This window comes from Sminthopsis crassicaudata, chromosome 1 (assembly GCF_048593235.1).
Source record: "Sminthopsis crassicaudata isolate SCR6 chromosome 1, ASM4859323v1, whole genome shotgun sequence".
NCBI lineage: Eukaryota > Metazoa > Chordata > Mammalia > Dasyuromorphia > Dasyuridae > Sminthopsis > Sminthopsis crassicaudata.
In genome coordinates, this window is record NC_133617.1 from 730,519,598 (window position 1) to 730,537,000 (window position 17,403).

Below are 17,403 nucleotides of genomic sequence, written 5' to 3' on the forward strand. Positions count from 1 at the left end.
TTGTGTAAATCAAAGTGAATTTATAATTATCCCTTCAGTCACACTGCAGCAAGTTTTAATAGGTCACATACCGTCCATTCCTCCCTTTCAGCATGACTGAGGTTGGTTTGGGCTCTCGGTAATAACAGAGCAGAATTCTAGTATTGGGATTGGAAGCTGGTGATAGACAGCTCACAAGCAGTGTCACACAAAGGAGCTAGGCCAAAGACCTCAGAAACTATTATACTCTAGTTTGGAATTTGCAAAGTTGTACATGCTACAGTCAAAGGATTCATTAGGGTTTCCACTCCATTGTGTCAATCTCCAATTTGATGGTCTTAGTCTTGGGGAGCAGTTTTTCCTTCATCACTTGGTTTTTCAGATTGGATTTCCATCCCCTTGAATACATTTACCATGTTAATTTGGTTTTGGTCCCACTCATTTGATGAGTCAAGAAGTTTTGGTGTGAGGTCAGTTGATAAACATTTATTTTACGATGGGCTAAGCCTAGGGATAGAAAAAGAGGCCAAAAAATGATCTCTACCCTCAAAGAGTTTAGAATCATTTATAATCATGCAAATCGGCAATTCTTTCTATAACTATTTCTATTATCTTAGAGAGTCACCTGGAATATAAATATATTGTGATTTGCCCCCTTCTGAAGCAGCCCTACCTATGCATTTAGATAAGGATACCTTTGTCATTTCTGTTGCCCATACAGTTGAAATATTATCAGATCAATGTCATCATCAGAGACATATATCAATGCCAATCTGGTTCCTACCTGGTACTTTGAACACATGGACTCCTTCAACAGATTTCTTTTCAAGTCTTCCCCATCTTCTTCAGGGATTCCTAGAGAAATTCACAGAATATATAAGCTTATGTTTTAGGTGATTTTCTTCTCCTTTTCCCCCACTTAGGTGACTCTCGCTTCCGCTTCAGTATATTTTTCCTCTATTAGAAATGTTAGATGGGGCAGCTAGGTGACACAGTGGATAGAGCCCCAGCCCTGAGGTCAGGAGGATCTGAGTTCAAATTTGACCTCAAATACTTAACAAAATGTCTGACCTTAACTGTGTGACCCTGGGCAAGTCACTTAACCCCAATTGCCCCAGCCCCCCAGAAAGGAAGGAAGGAAAGAAGGAAGGAAGGAAGGAAGGAAGGAAGGAAGGAAGGAAGGAAGAAAGAAAGAAAGAAAGAAAGAAAGAAAGAAAGAAAGAAAGAAAGAAAGAAAGAAAGAAAGAAAGAAAGAAAGAAAGAAAGAAAGAAAGAAAGAAAGAAAGAAAGAAAAGAAAGAAAGAAAGAAAGAAAGAAAGAAAGAAAGAAAGAAAGAAGGAAGGAAGGAAGGAAGGAAGGAAGGAAGGAAGGAAGGAAGGAAGGAAGGAAGGAAGGAAGGAAGGAAGGAAGGAAGGAAGGAAGGAAGGAAGGAAGGAAGGAAGGAAGGAAGGAAGGAAGGAAGGAAGGAAGGAAAGAAAGAAAGAAAGAAAGAAAGAAAGAAAGAAAGAAAGAAAGAAAGAAAGAAAGAAAGAAAGAAAGAAAGAAAGAAAGAAAGAAAGGAAAGAAAGAAAGAAGGAAAGAAAGAAAGAAAGGAAAGAAAGAAAGAAGGAAAGAAAGATTAGATGCCTATCTCCCGCAAACCCAATTACCCTGAGAACCCTGCTCTTAAAGAGTCCTAATGTGGCAGAGTGCCACAATTCTAAGATTTTAACCCAAGGTAGAGTGTACTTCTCTTGGTCTGTTTTCTTGTAGAGTAGGGTTTTCTAACCTGAGATACACAGTGGGAATGAGATGCTTATCAAGAGGGTAGGAGCAACATTTTATAAATTGCTAAAATATATTATAGAAATATTCCAAAACAAACAGCTAATGAAAAAAATATGGATTGGACAGAAAAAAAGTGAGGAGGCAGGAGTGGATTAAGAAAGAAAGGGAAAAATCATAACATCTGAAAAATGTGAGAAAGGTGAAGGGCTAATTCCTGCTGACCAAAACTAAATGGATGAGGTTTAGTTGTATATAAAACCCTTTTCCTATTGAACTAGATTAAAAATCATCAACATTAATTGAAAATGAGATAATTGATCTTCATGATAATCAGGAAACTCTGAATCAATTTCCAATCAAGGGAGTTGCAAAACATTAGGTGTGCCCTTGGAGAAGCATATTCCCTTCTCACTAAATGTGTTCACAGGACTTTAGTTCCATTAATTGGAACTTATTTTGATGAATCAGGCTTCTTAATCCTATTCTCTATCACATCCAAAAGCAAAAAACAAACTGGAAAATATATGAGATATTTTGGTATCTTTTAAAAATATATATGTGGAGAATAAAACTATTGTTGACAAAAAACGGCACTAAGGTTTTTACTAAATGATTTTTTTATTGTCCTGATAAAGAATTAACAATTTTATAATACTTAAAAAAAGAGGCAGTTAGTGGAGCAGTAATAGAATGGCATGCCTGGAGTGAGAAAGACCTGAGTTCAAATGTGGATTCAGATGCTTCCCAGCTGTGTGTCCCTGGGCAAGCCACTTTACTTCTGCCTGCCTCAGTTTCCACAAGTATAATATAGAGGTAATAATAGTACCTGCTTCACAGGCTTGTTGTAAGGATCAAATGAGATATTATTTATTTTTTTAATCACTTAAGGAAGTGAGTAGAACCAAGAGTACATTGAAGATGGCAACGACAAGATTATGGGATGGAGTTGGCTCTTTTCAACAATGAAGTGATTCAAACCAATTCCAATAGATCCATCTCCAATAAATGGAGAAAATCATCTGGAGACTGAATGTCGATCACAATACAGTATTTTTGCCTTTTTTGTTATTGTTTGCTTGCTTTTTCTCATTTTTTTCCTTTTTGATCTGATTTTTCTTTCTTTTTTTTACATTTTTTTTATTAAAGCTTTTTTATTTACAAAACATATGCATGGGTAATTTTTAAACATTGACCCTTGCAAAACCTTCTGTTCTGAATTTTCCCCTTTCCCTTCACCCCCCCCCAGATGGCAGGTAGTCCAATACATTAAATATGTTAAAATATATGTTAAATCCAATATATGTATACATGTTTATATAGTTATCTTGCTGCACAAGAAAACTCAGATCAAGAAAGAAGAAAAAAACTTCAAAAGAAAGCAAAATGCAAGCAAATAACAACAGAGAGAGTGAAAATGCTATGTTGTGTTCCACAACTCAGTTCCCACAGTCCTCTCTCTGGGTATAGATGGCTCTCTTCTTCACTTAACAAGTGGAACTGGTTTGAATCATCTCATTGTTGAAGTGAGACATGTCCATCAGAATTGATTGTCATATAATCTTGTTGTTGCCATGTATAATTTGATCTGATTTTTCTTGTGCAGCATGATAAATGTGGAAATATGTATAGAAGAATTGCACATGTTTAACCTATATTGGATTATTTGCTGTCTAGAGGAGGGGCAGAGGGAAGGGAGGGAGAAAAATTTGATATACAAGATTTTGCAAGGATGAATGTTGAAAACTATCTTTACATGTATTTTGAAAATAAAAGGCTATTATTTTTTTTAAATGAAAAAAAAAATTAAAAGGGAAAAACACCTAATGCCTGGAACATAAAGACACTATATAGATGTTTATTTCTTTTTCCTCCCATGTTCCAAATAAAATTTTCATGAAAAGAAAAAGTTATTTCTTAAGTGACCACCATAGCACAATCTATAGCAGTGGGGGTCAAATAAAGATAAAAACAAGACCTTTAAACTGCATATACAAATCCCTGTGACTTAGAAAAACACATATTAATATTATTTGTGTTTTATTGTGTTTTTATTTATTAGATACTTTCCAGTTACATTTTAATCTGGTTAGTACTTAGAAGTGTTGTGGGCTACATGAAGGCTGCATATTTGACATCTCTACTCTATGATTTATTACCTTTCATATTTAAATTTCAGGAAATACTTCTTATTTCAATCTCACCTTGAATAGGGGATATAAAAGGTTTACTGAAACTAAGGGAATATGGGTCAGAGTAAAAAATTCTAACCTCTGTTCTAGTCAGAAGCCCTCATCTTGAATGCCATCACAGACTCTTTAGAGCTGTGTGACCCTGGCCAAGAAACTTAATCTCTCAGTTTCCTAGGTGGGCTTAGGTTCCTACTTTCTAAAACAGGGTTGATGATAGCACCTACTGGGAAGGACTGTATGAAGGCACGACATCCAAATCTCATCCATTTGGTTTGGGCAGCAGAAATTAGTCCTTTCATGGCTCTTTTCAAGAGCAACATGATTCAGGCCAATTCTAATAGTCTTGGGATGAAGAGAGCCATCTCTACCCAGAGAGAGGATTTTGGGAACTCAGTGTGGATCACAACATAACATTTTCACTTTTTCATTGTTATTTTTTGTTTGCTTTTTGTTTATTTTCTCTTTTTTTCCTTTTAGAACTGATTTTTCTTTTTTTAATTAATTTTATAATTATACAATTTTTTTGACAGTACATATGCATGAGTAATTTTTTTATAACATTATCCCTTGTATTCATTTTTCCAATTTTTCCCTCCCTCCCTCTACTCCCTCCCCTAGATGACAGGCAATCCCATACATTTTACATGTGTTACAATATAACCTAGATACAATATATGTGTGTAAATCCAATTTTCTTGTTGCATGTTAAGAATTGGATTCCGAAGGTATAAGTAACCTGGATAGAAAGACAGTAGTGCTAACAGTTTACATTCACTTCCCAGTGTTCCTTCTCTGAGTGTAATTGCTTCTGTCCATCATTGATCAACTGGAAGTGAGTTAGATCTTCTTTATGTTGAAGATATCCACTTCCATCAGAATATATCTTCATACAGTATTATTGTTGAAGTGTATAGTGATCTTCTGGTTCTGCTCACTTCACTCAGCATCAGTTGATGTAAGTCTCTCCAAACCTCTCTGTATTTATCCTGTTGGTCATTTCTTACAGAGCAATAATATTCCATAACCTTCATATACCATAATTTACCCAACCATTCTCCAATTGATGGACATCCATTCGTTTTCCAGTTTCTAGCCACTATGAAAAGAGCTGCCACAAACATTTTGGCACATACAGGTCCCTTTCCCCTCTTTAGTATTTCTTTCGGATATAAGCCCAGTAGTAGCACTGCTGGATCAAAGGGTATGCACAGTTTAATATCTTTTTGGGCATAGTTCCAAATTGCTCTCCAGAATGGCCAGATTCTTTCACAACTCCACCAACAATGTATCAGTGTCCCAGTTTTCCCACATCCCCTCTAACATTTATCATTATTTGTTCCTGTCATCTTAGCCAATCTGACAGGTGTGTAGTGGTATCTCAGAGTTGTCTTAATTTGCATTTCTCTGATCAGTAGTGATTTGAAACACTCTTTCATATGAATGGATATAGTTTCAATTTCATCATCTGAGAATTGTCTGTTCATATCCTTTGACCATTTGTCAATTGGAGAATGGTTTGATTTCTTATAAATTAGGGTCAGTTCTCTATATATTTTGGAAATGAAGCCTTTATCAGAACCTTTAACTGTAAAAAAAATGTTTTCCCAATTTGTTACTTCCCTTCTAATCTTGTTTGCATTAGTTTTGTTTGTACAGAAACTTTTTAGTTTGATGTAATCAAAATCTTCTATTTTGTGATCAATAATGATCTCTAGTACTCCTCTGGTCATAAATTCCTTCCTCCTCCACAGGTCTGAGAGGTAGACTATCCTCTGTTCCTCTAATCTATTTATGATCTCATTCTTTATGCTTAAATTGTGGACCCATTTTGATCTTATCTTTGTATATGGTGTTAAGTGTGGATCCATATATAATTTCTGCCATACTAATTTCCAGTTTTCGCAACAGTTATTTTTTCAAATAATGAATTTTTATCCCAAATGTTGGTATCTTTGGGTTTGTCAAACACTAGATTGCTATAGTTGTACTTTTTTTGTCCTTTTTACCTAATCTGTTCCACTGATCGACTGGGCTATTTCTTAGCCAATCCAAATGATTTTGGTGACTGCTGCTATATAATATAGCTTTAGATCAGGTACACCTAAGCCACCTTCATCTGAATTTTTTTTTCATTAATTCCCTTGAAATTCTCGATCTTTTATTCTTCCATATGAACTTTGTGGTTATTTTTTCTAGGTCATTCAAATAGTTTCTTGGGAGTCTGATTAGTATAGCACTAAATAAATAAATATTATATTTGCTTGGCCTAAACATGAGCACTGAATATCTTTCCAATTATTTAAATCTGACTTTATTTTTGTGGCAAGTGTTTTGTAATTTTGCTCATATAATTCCTGACTTTTCTTTGGTAGATGGATAGAACTGATTTTTCTTGTGCAGCATGATAATTGTGGAAATATGTACAGAAGAATTGCATATGTTTAACATATATTGGATTACTTGCCATCTGGGGGAGGTAGTGGAAGGAAGGAAAAAAATTTGGAACACAAAGTTATGCAAGGGTGAATGTTGAAAATTATCTATGCATATATTTTGAAAATAAAAAGCTTTAATTAAAAAGAATCATCCTTAACTGATTCACATTTTTCAGATGCATTAAGATGTTTCTTCCCCCCCTAACTCTGCCTTCACTGTTCTCTCTTCAATCCACAATCCTTGATCAAAGGTTATAATGGAGATAGTCTTTTGGAAACCTTCAACACTGTATAAATGTTAGCTATGTAAATGTTAGCTATCATTCCCTCCAGATTCTACTGAATCATTGGTTAAATAATACAATACTTTCACTTGAGCCAATATTAAAACAGCTTAACTTGGGTCAAGTAATATAATTACATTTTTAAAGGATCTTTAGTCTAAAGTGGTAAACAAGGAGGTAACTAGTCACCCAAGACTGAGTAATATCCAGGGAATATATTTGGAGTCCCTCAAATCACATCATGGAAGGTAGCTTCTACTTTTGTCCATTTGATGGATCAATGATCTCACCAATGTGGTGTTCCCTTCCACAATGCAGATAGCAACTCATCCACAGCTGCCCAATATCTTGCCCATACCCTCCTATAAATTCTCTACAGGTGTGACCACACAGCATTTTAGACACCTTCCTCTATTCTTGTAACATCATAAAGATTCTTTCTCCATGGTTAATCTATCATTTTTTCCCCTTTTCTGGTTATCCTTTTTTTTTTTTCAATAACATCCTTCATATGATTGCTTCCATGTCATTCTTCATTTGTAATCTGTTACAATCTATTCACACTGAATATTTATGCCCTCTCTATTTCCCTTTGAGTAGTCTTCATTTTCCACTCTCTGGAAATTTTAGAAGCAGTCACAATCTGGAGAGCCTCCTCCAAAACTCTGCCCTCCAACTTTCTCCCTTCTCTCTTTATCCTTAGTTCACATTATTTAGGACAGAAGGGGAGACAGGAAGTTTCTCTTATGGATACTTGGAAAAACAAGGAATCCATTTCCTAGAGCTAGGCCATTAAAAAGGGTTACTGGCAGCTGGTTTTCAAATTTCAGACATAGATGTATATAAAACAAATATGAATGCTTAACCAAGATTGTACTTGCATGTACGTATGAACCACCCAGTTGACTGTAACCATACTTTTAAGATAGGAAGTATGGAAGCTGAAAGTAAATTCAAAAGACCTGGTTTCAAATCCAATGTGTTCCTTTTATTACTTATGTGACCTTAGATATAATATTTAAATCTCCTGAGTCTAAGTCTCTTCATCTATAAAATGAGGGGGTTGGGCTCATTGGTCTTTGAGATCCCTCCCAATTCCCAGCTAATGATATGATATCATAAAATGAGCAGACTGGACCAGATGCGTAAAAGTGCTTTTTGACTCTTAACTCTAAATCTGTAATTTCATAACCTACCTCAAAGTACCTGATTCAATTAAAAATATTTATTAAGAACCTACTTTACTATCTTCAGGGCACTGTGATAGCCTATACTACTATAAAGATGAAAAAAAATCCTAGGTTCTCAGACTTAGAGCCTACTAGGGAGTAGGATAAATAAATAATGAATGAGCAATATAATGAATAAGTAAATTAAAAGTTTCAAGAAAATACAAAATAATCTCAAAAGGTAGAGGGTACTCATAATTGATAGATTCAAAAGATTCCATGTGTTAAAGATAGTACCCGAGTTGAAGCTAAGGATTCCAGGAGGGCAATGTAAACATGAGAAGGAAGTGCTAGACACATGGTATGGGAGATGGGTATCATCCACAAGGAACAGCCAACTGATCAGTTTGCCTGGAATGGAGGATATGTAAATGGGAGGTCATTTTAGAATTCATCTACTTTAGAGAATTTTAAAAATAGATGGGATTTATAAATATCTCAGATGATTTAGGGAGCTCTTTGTTAACAGCCAGTTTGGAAAGGATGACCCTTTTGATTTTCTGATTCAATCCCACATAAACCACCATCAAGTGATTGGGGAAGAAATCCTTTTCCCTCTTCCTCTCCTAACTTGAGTGAATGGCTATTTAATTATTTTCTTGTTAGACTGACCTAGCTTTGAGGGAGTCAGGTGTCAGCTTTCATACATTTCCCCAGTGCATTCACTTTATAAAACTAAGGGGCTAAAGACTCAGTTATCTAGGGAATTAAATTGCATTCAAATAAGATTAAGGATTTTGACTCACAAAAGCAAGGACAATCAGAGGCCTAAGTAAGACTGGACAATTGTTCAGCAAACTAATCCAGACATGGTTTGCACAAAGAGATTCACACCATTGGACAGAAAAGGGGAACGGTCCTTAAAGAAACAGACCTATGGGATTAAGTTGGGGGAACATTCTTCCCATCTTGGCTGAAGCCCCATCTTTCACTTCCTTGATTGTGAATATGGGCTTTATAAGTCCAGCCTATTATGGCCCGGACCCATTACATGTGCTTTGTGATCTCTTTAGATCTCAAAATGTCAAGTAGGGTTAGCACCTCTAAAGAAGCTTTCCATTTGCTGAAGTGGCCTTGGAGGCCTTTCAGAGAAAGGACAGCACATTAGGGAAATGGGCCTGATGTTTGTCCAAGGGACTTTATCTCTGTTTTTGCTGCAGGATTGCATTGCACCTGGTGCTTAAAATGATTGGGTCCCAGTGTCAGGTGGAATATCCCCTTAAGCATCACCTGAGTTTGATCTTCAAGATGCTAGACCAAGAGGTTCCTTGGACATGGTTACATTTGTTTAAAGGAGAGGGTATGACAAAAGTCTTTCTGAAATTGTAATCTATTACAATTTCAAACTTCACAAAGATTTTTGCGATACTCTGTACTTCCCAGACCACAGTGGTTCCAATAAAATTAAATGAGAAGCTACAAAATTGAACAAGGTTTAATAACAGTGTTTATATACCACTTTAAGGTTTGAAAAGTGTGCAGATATTCGTTTCATCTTTACAACCATGAAAGTTAGGTGTTATTATTATCCCTACTTTACAGATTCAGAAAGTGAGGCAGCATATATAAACTATATCAGACTGCTTGCCATCTCCGAAGGGGGGAGAGAGGGAAAGATAGTATTTAAAATTCAAAACTTTAAAAAAAATCTTAGAATTTTGTTTTAATGTATAATTGGAGAGAAAATAAAAGATTATATCTAAAAAGAAAGAAAGTGAAAGGAAAGTATTCATATGATTTATTCAGGATCACCCAGCTAGTTAGTGTACAAGAATGGAATTGAGTTCTTTTTTTTTTTTTTTTTTTTTTTGGTCTGACTCAAAGTCCAAAGCTCCATCCACCATTTCTTCAACTACCTAACATGAGTCAGTCACATTCTACTTTATTATTTTTTATGAGTCATGTATTTTACCTACAAAATGTTTAAATCATGCCTCTGACACTAGCTTACTAGTAACTCTGGGTAAAGCACTTCAGTTCTGTCTCCTTTATTTTCCTCATTTATAAAATTAAGAAGTTGAACTAGATACCCGAAAGATATCCCTTTGTATTCTAAATCTAAAATTGGAAGATCTGCCTTTGCCCACAGAGAAATCAGGGTCTTTCTCTGCTTAGCCAGCCAAAAACTCTTTTACTCTAATTAAACCAGTCCCTTTCTCATTTCTTTTTTTTTTATTAAAGCTTTTTTATTTTTCAAACCATATACATGGATAATTCTTCTACATTAGCCCTTGAAAAACCTTGTGTTACAATTTTTCCCCTTCCCCCACTCCCTCCTCTAGATGGCAAGTAGTCCAATAAATGTTAAACATGGTAGAAATATAGATCATTTCTACCTTTTTCAGTTATGCACCAACTGGTTTCACAAGCAAAAAAAAATGCCCTTGGTTTCAGGAACTTTTTGTACTTATATTAGTGGATAGAAAAATATATCAAGTAAAATATAATAATAAATATAATAATAATAATATATCAAGTTGGTGGGAGGTAGGTGAAATCAAATGGCCACATAAATATAATGTACATGGAAATCTTCAAGGGCTCTATGAGTGTTATTGATTTTTCTTACTTCACAGATATAAATCCAGAGAGACTGAATGATTCACCCCACATCACAAAGCAACAGAGTTAGACGCAAAAGTCTAGGATCAAAAACTGGAACTAGCTAAGACCTCAGAGGCAATCTGTTTAAACTCCCTCATTTCACAGATGAATAAACTGGATTTCAGAGAAGAAGACTTGAGCAGACAGTGAGCCCCAGAATTAGGATTTGAATTCAGATCCTATGACTCGTGAATCTCTCCTTTTTCCCTATCCCTCACATCCTTTTCAAGTGCAACGATTCCTCCTTTGAAGGAAAATTTCAATCTCTATCTCTTTTTGGTCTTCCTCATCTCGTTTTAGGGCATTGGAGATATGTTGGAATGATGGTCAATCATTACATTTCCTGGGAGTTTTAAAGCAAGATTGGATATTCTCCCCCTTTCCATTGTCAGGATGTGGCTTTAGCATGCCCAGGCTCTTTCAAATGCATTCCGCCCATATGCCGTGTGCATGCTGAACATCTGGTATAGGTCAGGAGGGAGGCAATGATCTCTGTGTGTTTTTCTACAAAAATACTTGGAGAACGAGAAGGTGCGGTGTCATCTAGAATCATTAACTCCAAGACCATTGCTGAGAGTTTATCTCCAACCAGATGTGAAAAAGGAAAACATTAAGACAAGTTTGCTATGCTGGGCTAAAGTTTCAAGCAGTGAGTCAATTTAGAGGGAGGTTGTCCAAGTGGGAATGAAAATGGGGACCTCCGGGGTCAATTACTGTTGGGATTCGTACTAGGAAATAAAAATTAGTGGAAAGTTGGGAAAACTTTGAAGGAGATAAAAACTGAATGAACTAGGATTCCAGAGAACTCATTTCTAGTCCTGGATCCACTATGAAGAGTTTTTGCACATTTTGAGGAGGAGAGGAAAGTCTGTGATTTAAATATCAAAGAAAAATCTGGTTATGAAAATTAATTCATCCACACAAAAGTTCTTCTCCTTTGTAATTTAGTCTTATAAAGTTTGGGGGTCACTGAGAGACCATATGACTATTCAAATAATGTTAGGAAATGGCAATACTTGAATCTGGAACTTCCTGAGTACAAGGTCAACCATCTTTATGCTGCATTGCTCCAGGCCTTGTACACATTAGGGTCTTAATGTATGCACTAAATTGAAGAGTCTGGATAGAAAAGTACCATGGGGGAAAAATATTCTCTAGGAGGAGAGGACCTGGATTAAATCCTTCTTTGCTACTTATGTAGCCCTAGACCAGTCATATATTACTGTCCTGGTTCTTTTCTTCTCTTCTGTAAAATTAGAAGTTTGGACAAGATGGTCCCTTTCAATTCTAAATGAACGATTCTATAAATTGAATTTCTATTCCCCATTTCTGTTGGCCTCTTGCTTTTTCACTTTGGAAAATTAATGAGGAAGGTCCAGAGGCCCAATCTTCTAAATGAGCAGGGGGCAGCTGGACCAGAAGGGATAATTAGTAAATTGTGTAGCGAGGTTATTTTTTAAAAGTGACTAAATAAACTCAGTAGAATAAACTCTCTTAGGACATCAGCATCAAGGACAGACGTGTTAAGTAAAGAAAATATTCAGTGTTCTATCCAGAGACAACTAATTAAACCTAATTAAACATTTCACTCCAAGCAACCTAAGTCTAGCTAGTTCTGGTTCATCTCTAATTTGTCATGAACGACCCTATTTTGATAATTATTTTTAAAGACATTTTGAATGTGAATGGCCAGATGCCACTGTCTCCCTTTGGGGCTTTTTTCCTCTCCCTTGTTAATGGATATTAAAGCGATCAGTCATGAGGAGTGAAAACTCTTTCTGGGTCTCATTTCCATTAGTAGAGCAGGAGAATGCATGGGATTCAAAGGATTGGGGCAAACTTTGTCTTTGAACCATCTTCCCATGTAGGATAGTTTCTTGGGAACGGACCCACTCGTGTTCTTAATATAGTCAAGTTTTCAATTTGAGTTCAGAATCCGCATCTGTTTGGACCTCTTGGTCTTGCCCTACACTTCCCCTACGACCCTGTTATTCAAAGTTACAGATGAATTGGTGGTGTGCATTGGTGAAAGGAATCACCCACACAGATGAAATTCTAGGTCTGGACAATAAAGAAAGAAAAGGAGAAAAAAGCATCTGAACACTCAATCAGGATAGCACAATATACTCTGTCAAGTTCTTCAAAATACAAGAGTATGTTTTATGGAACAAAAGAACAAAGAGGCTGGCGGTCGATTCTATACCTGACAAAGAATCTTCAATCTATTTCTGACATATGGTCATCCAGGCTAATTGAAGATCTCACACCAATGTGTGTAGGGAATGAGCCATGATTTATTCCCTAGCTCTTAGACTATCTACACCAGCAAGGGATGCTTGCCCCCAGAACCTACCTTGATCCTGACTTCCCCCATGTTTTCAGAGATTCATGTATACACCCCCTCTGGTCAAGGCAAACTAATATACTAGACATATTCTCTTAGATCTAGGCATTCTTTCCCATATAAGTGAGCTAACTTGAACTCCCAGAGCTTTTACACAGTCTCATCACTAACAACTCCCTTCAATGTAATTTTTTCCTCTTCCCCTTTTCTCTTTCTTTTCCCACTTCTCTTTTTTCTTTCTCCCTTTCTACCTCTCCCCTCCAACCCTTATCCACTCAAATACATACATACCTTCTGTAACAAGCTTATACATGACTCTGCTCATTTAATAAGAATCATTCCCTGCTGAGACAGAAACAGAAACAGAGAGACAAGGACATATACGCGTGTGTGTGTGTGTGTGTGTGTGTGTGTGTGTGTGTGTGTGTGTGTGTGTGTGTGGAGAGAGAGAGAGAGAGACAGAGAGACAGAGAGAGAGAGACAGAGAGAGAGACAGAGAGAGAGACAGAGAGAGAGAGAGAGAGAGAGAGAGAGAGAGAGAGAGAGAGAGAGAGAGAGAGAGAGAGAGAGAGAGAAGAGAGAGAGAGAGAGAGAGAGAGAGAGAGAGAGAGAGAGAGAGAGAGAGAGAGAGAGAGAGAGAGAGAGGAGCTCTCACCTCCACATCAAACATGAGCAGACATCACTAGTCTCAAAGAAACATACTGAAGCTCTTAGACTCTGAGTATACCAGAATTGAAAGGCATAGAATTCTGTGAAGACTTTCAATGAAGCCTCAGGAATTTTTATGTTCCTGCATTTGTGGAGCCCTACTTGGCCAAAAGAATGCTGATATAAGGCTGCTTACTTATATAAGTGGGGGAGTTGGGGCCAGAGCTTCTTGGGCAAGAGACACATGGAAGGACTTTGGGAACTGCAGACATGGAGGGGAAGCCAGATCCTCAACATTCCTCTGATTTCCAGCTTGCCTCCCTGGAGAATCTGGAGGCCTTCCCTTCGCCTGGGATCAGGCTCTTTGCATTCAAGCCGAGATCTTATCTAGCTGCCATCTAAAGAGCACATTAACTGCTGTATTTTCTGGTTTATTCTAACCTGTAGAACTTCTCTAACTTCTAACTGTTGTTTTGCTTGGATAAATGTGTTTATTCCTTATGGCTGTTTGTCTATTGTGCAACCACTGTATAGTGGGAAGAGATAAAGCCGACACAATGAACTGCAGTGAGCAAAGAAATGGTTTTTGTTTCTGACTTAAAAAAAACCCAACATTCCTAATTCCATTGACAAGATATTTAAGGATGCATTGTGCATGTGTTTTGTGTTATGTATGCATATATATACATGTGCATGCATGCAGATACAATATAAACATATGCATTTCATATGCATATATGTTTACTTGGATATGTGTGTTGTGTATGTATGTATACATATATAGAGATGGATTATATAACATATATGTATCTGTAGATGCATTTGTATATGTAAACACATATACACATATCCTTCTTGGAAGTAGGCAAATGAAGAAGAAACTGTCCAATCATGGCCTTTCTTCTGTTCTCCTTAAGGCAAAAATCACAGTGGCCTTTGGAGAAGGTTGAGGCAGACTACAGAGCCACCCACCCATGCCAACTTTAGGCTACATATTAGATAACCCTTGTAAACATATATATCTGACACAGAATCCATAACTTACACACAAATATAGCAGTTTTCTCTGTAATTAGGCTGGTGCAGAAGAGAGCTGGAACCAAAGGATTTGACTTCAGACCTGAGAATCCCAGTTCAAATCTTGACTTCCTTTATAATTTTGGTAAAGTCATCTAAGTGCTCGTCCTCAGTTTCCTCCTCCATCAAATGAGGAGGTTGGGCTGGAGAACCTCTAAGATTCATGTGAGCTCTAAGTTTATGATCATTTGAATTTCAGGAATATTAGCAGTTAAAGGCAGATGAGCCCCTATACTGCCTTTGCCCAGAATCCTCTGCTTCTTACTTCAGGTGCTTTCTATTTCTAACACTTAAAGCCAAAACTCCCCTCTCTATGGCCACAAGGTTTCAGGGAGACATCAGGTTGAGAGGGATATATCAGGCAGCTGTCATGGCACCAGCAGTTTGGAAACAAACACATATGGGGACATCAAGAAGGAAAAATTACACGAGGTCATTTAAAATATACATTCCCCTTGACCTCTTCTTCAATAGTCTGGTTCTACTGAAAATGGAAAAATAGAAGTGGGACCCTGACCTAGTGTAGACCCAGTCATTTTTTTATCAGCCCTGTGAGAAAGTTTTGTGGTGTTGGGTTATATTTTTTTTTAATTTGAGGGCACTGGGATTTATTGGATAAACAACAATCCCCGACCTATAATTTCTCAGTGGATTTACTCTTGTAATTATTGTATTTTTGTATGTTCATGTTGATTGTATGTTTTGATTAAGTCTTTTACATCTGTTCATTCCTTTCCTCCATATTTATCAAATGCCTGCATGAAGGGCGCCATGGGAGCCACCAAGATGAAATTGTTTAAATGACCCCTGCCTTCATAGAACTTGAAGTCTAGAAGGAAAAATGAGGTCGGTCTGTCTCGTTAGAATATATAAACTCATTTTGGGCAGAGGCCAAATGAATCTTAATTATATGCTGCTTTCTGATGAGAGAGCATGCCCCTATACAATGACTTCTAACTCGGGAATTCCAAGGAATTCCAAAACTTTTTTAAGACTCCTAAAAAGTTGATGCTGTTGTTTCCTTCATCACCAGGCCATTTTTTGAGCATGGAAGAGACTACACTGTATGTTAAGATAACAAGATGCATAAAACATTATCTCCATTCTTCAAGAGTTTTACAGTCTATTTAGAAACAGAGCAAGTATGAGAAAAATTAATAGAGGTGGTAATAAATAAATAGGTAGCTAAATAAATATAGGAAATAATAACTGGAATATAATGAATACCCAAATGAATGAATAAAAGATAAAGACAAGTTCATAGGGAGATAGCTAGATGGATAGGTGCATGGGAGGATGGATAGATGGATGAATAATTGGATAAATATATAAGTAAATAAATAACCCTTGAAGCTCATCTGATTATTCACTTTTATGAAGGGAGAACAACAGAAAAATAAGAAAATGATATCCAGATTGGCTCTGAATGAACCAAGACTGTTACAGTATCTGAGAAGTTCTAAAAGAAACCCTGAAATGTTGGCCACTTGGGCTCTGGAGATATCAGTAATTAGGTTACCAATTCAACTAGTGTGATGAAACTGAGCTTATGAATCTCAGAAATAGTATGGGTATCCCAGGACTATAGACTGGCCCCACAGCAAAATGATGGTTAGCTTGATATGAAAAATGGCTGAATAAGCAGTATTCTTTGAGGTCTGGTAAGCATGAGAAGTCAAGGAACATTAGAACAAGTCAGAAATCCTAACACTCATCTCCGAGAAGTGCTTTTGCACAGAAATCATCAACCACTAAAGTGGGCAAATTCTGTGTACATAGAATAACTGTGTGAGTGTGTGTGTGTGTGTGTGTGTGTGTGTGTGTGTGTGTGTTACTCTGACCAACAAATAAATATGGTACCAGCTCTAAGCAGGGACTTCATACTGCTTTTTGCCAATATAATGCTTAGCTCTAAGTCTCACAACAACCAAGTGTTGATGAATCAGAGCAATCAAATGAAACAACTTCATTCCAAAGTCCATACTAGATGAAAGAAGAATAGAAACAAAGAGGGAAAACACAGGAATTTGAAAGCATTGAAACTTTGAAATTGAAAACCCATATTGAAAACTCTTGAAATGCTACCTAGTAATAAAAAAATGAAAAAAAAAATAATGTTGGTGCCTCAATGATACTGAAAAGGAGATGGACATACTTAAAATGGAATTTCAAAAAGCTCTCTTAGAATTTGATGGCACAAATGCAACTAATAATAAGAATCTCATAATAAGTTAACATTTATATAATGTCTGTTATGTGTCACTCACCATGCTGAGTACTTTACAAATAAGATCCCATTTGATCCTCATACATTAACTGTTGGAGGTAGGTGCTATTATTATCCCCATTTTACAGATGAAAGAACTCAAGCAGACAGGTAAAGTTACTTACCTAGTGCTACATAGCTGGTAGTGTCCAAGACTGTATTTGAATGCAGATTTTCCAGACTCCAGATCAGAATTCCAGCCACTGTTCTACCCAGCTGCTTAGGTGTCAAATATTTTTGTATTTGTCCCACTTATTCCATTTTTGGACAGCTCTAATTTTAAGATGCTTTTCCTTGTATTGAGACCATACCTCTGTGCATCTTCTTTTCAATGCTTTTATTCTATTTCCTCTTTTGACAAGCAATCATATTTAATCCTGTCCTTTCACATATACCTTCAAACATATGGAGGTAGTTATGATGTCCCCTCCCCCATATACATACATCTTCTCTCTCTGGGGAAAAAATAGGGAGGCTTTGGACTCATTCTCTCAGACAGGGAAAGGCTGAATATATCTTCCCATAAGATTCTAGTGTTCCACTGACATATCAGAAAGGTTTTTCTTTAAAAATTCAAGGCT

The 17,403-nt window shown here is 36.6% G+C and overlaps 1 long non-coding RNA gene across 8 annotated transcripts in view; it reads right to left on the reverse strand.

Annotated features, from left to right (window-relative positions):
• The window catches only part of LOC141551936 (uncharacterized), a 484,713-nt gene that overhangs the window by 292,918 nt on the left and 174,392 nt on the right, over nucleotides 1–17,403 (reverse strand). For all 8 annotated transcript variants that reach the window (XR_012485020.1, XR_012485017.1, XR_012485014.1 and 5 more), the window contains exon 3: nucleotides 764–834. This is a non-coding gene — a long non-coding RNA (uncharacterized LOC141551936). The remainder of the gene's footprint in view (nucleotides 1–763; nucleotides 835–17,403) is intronic.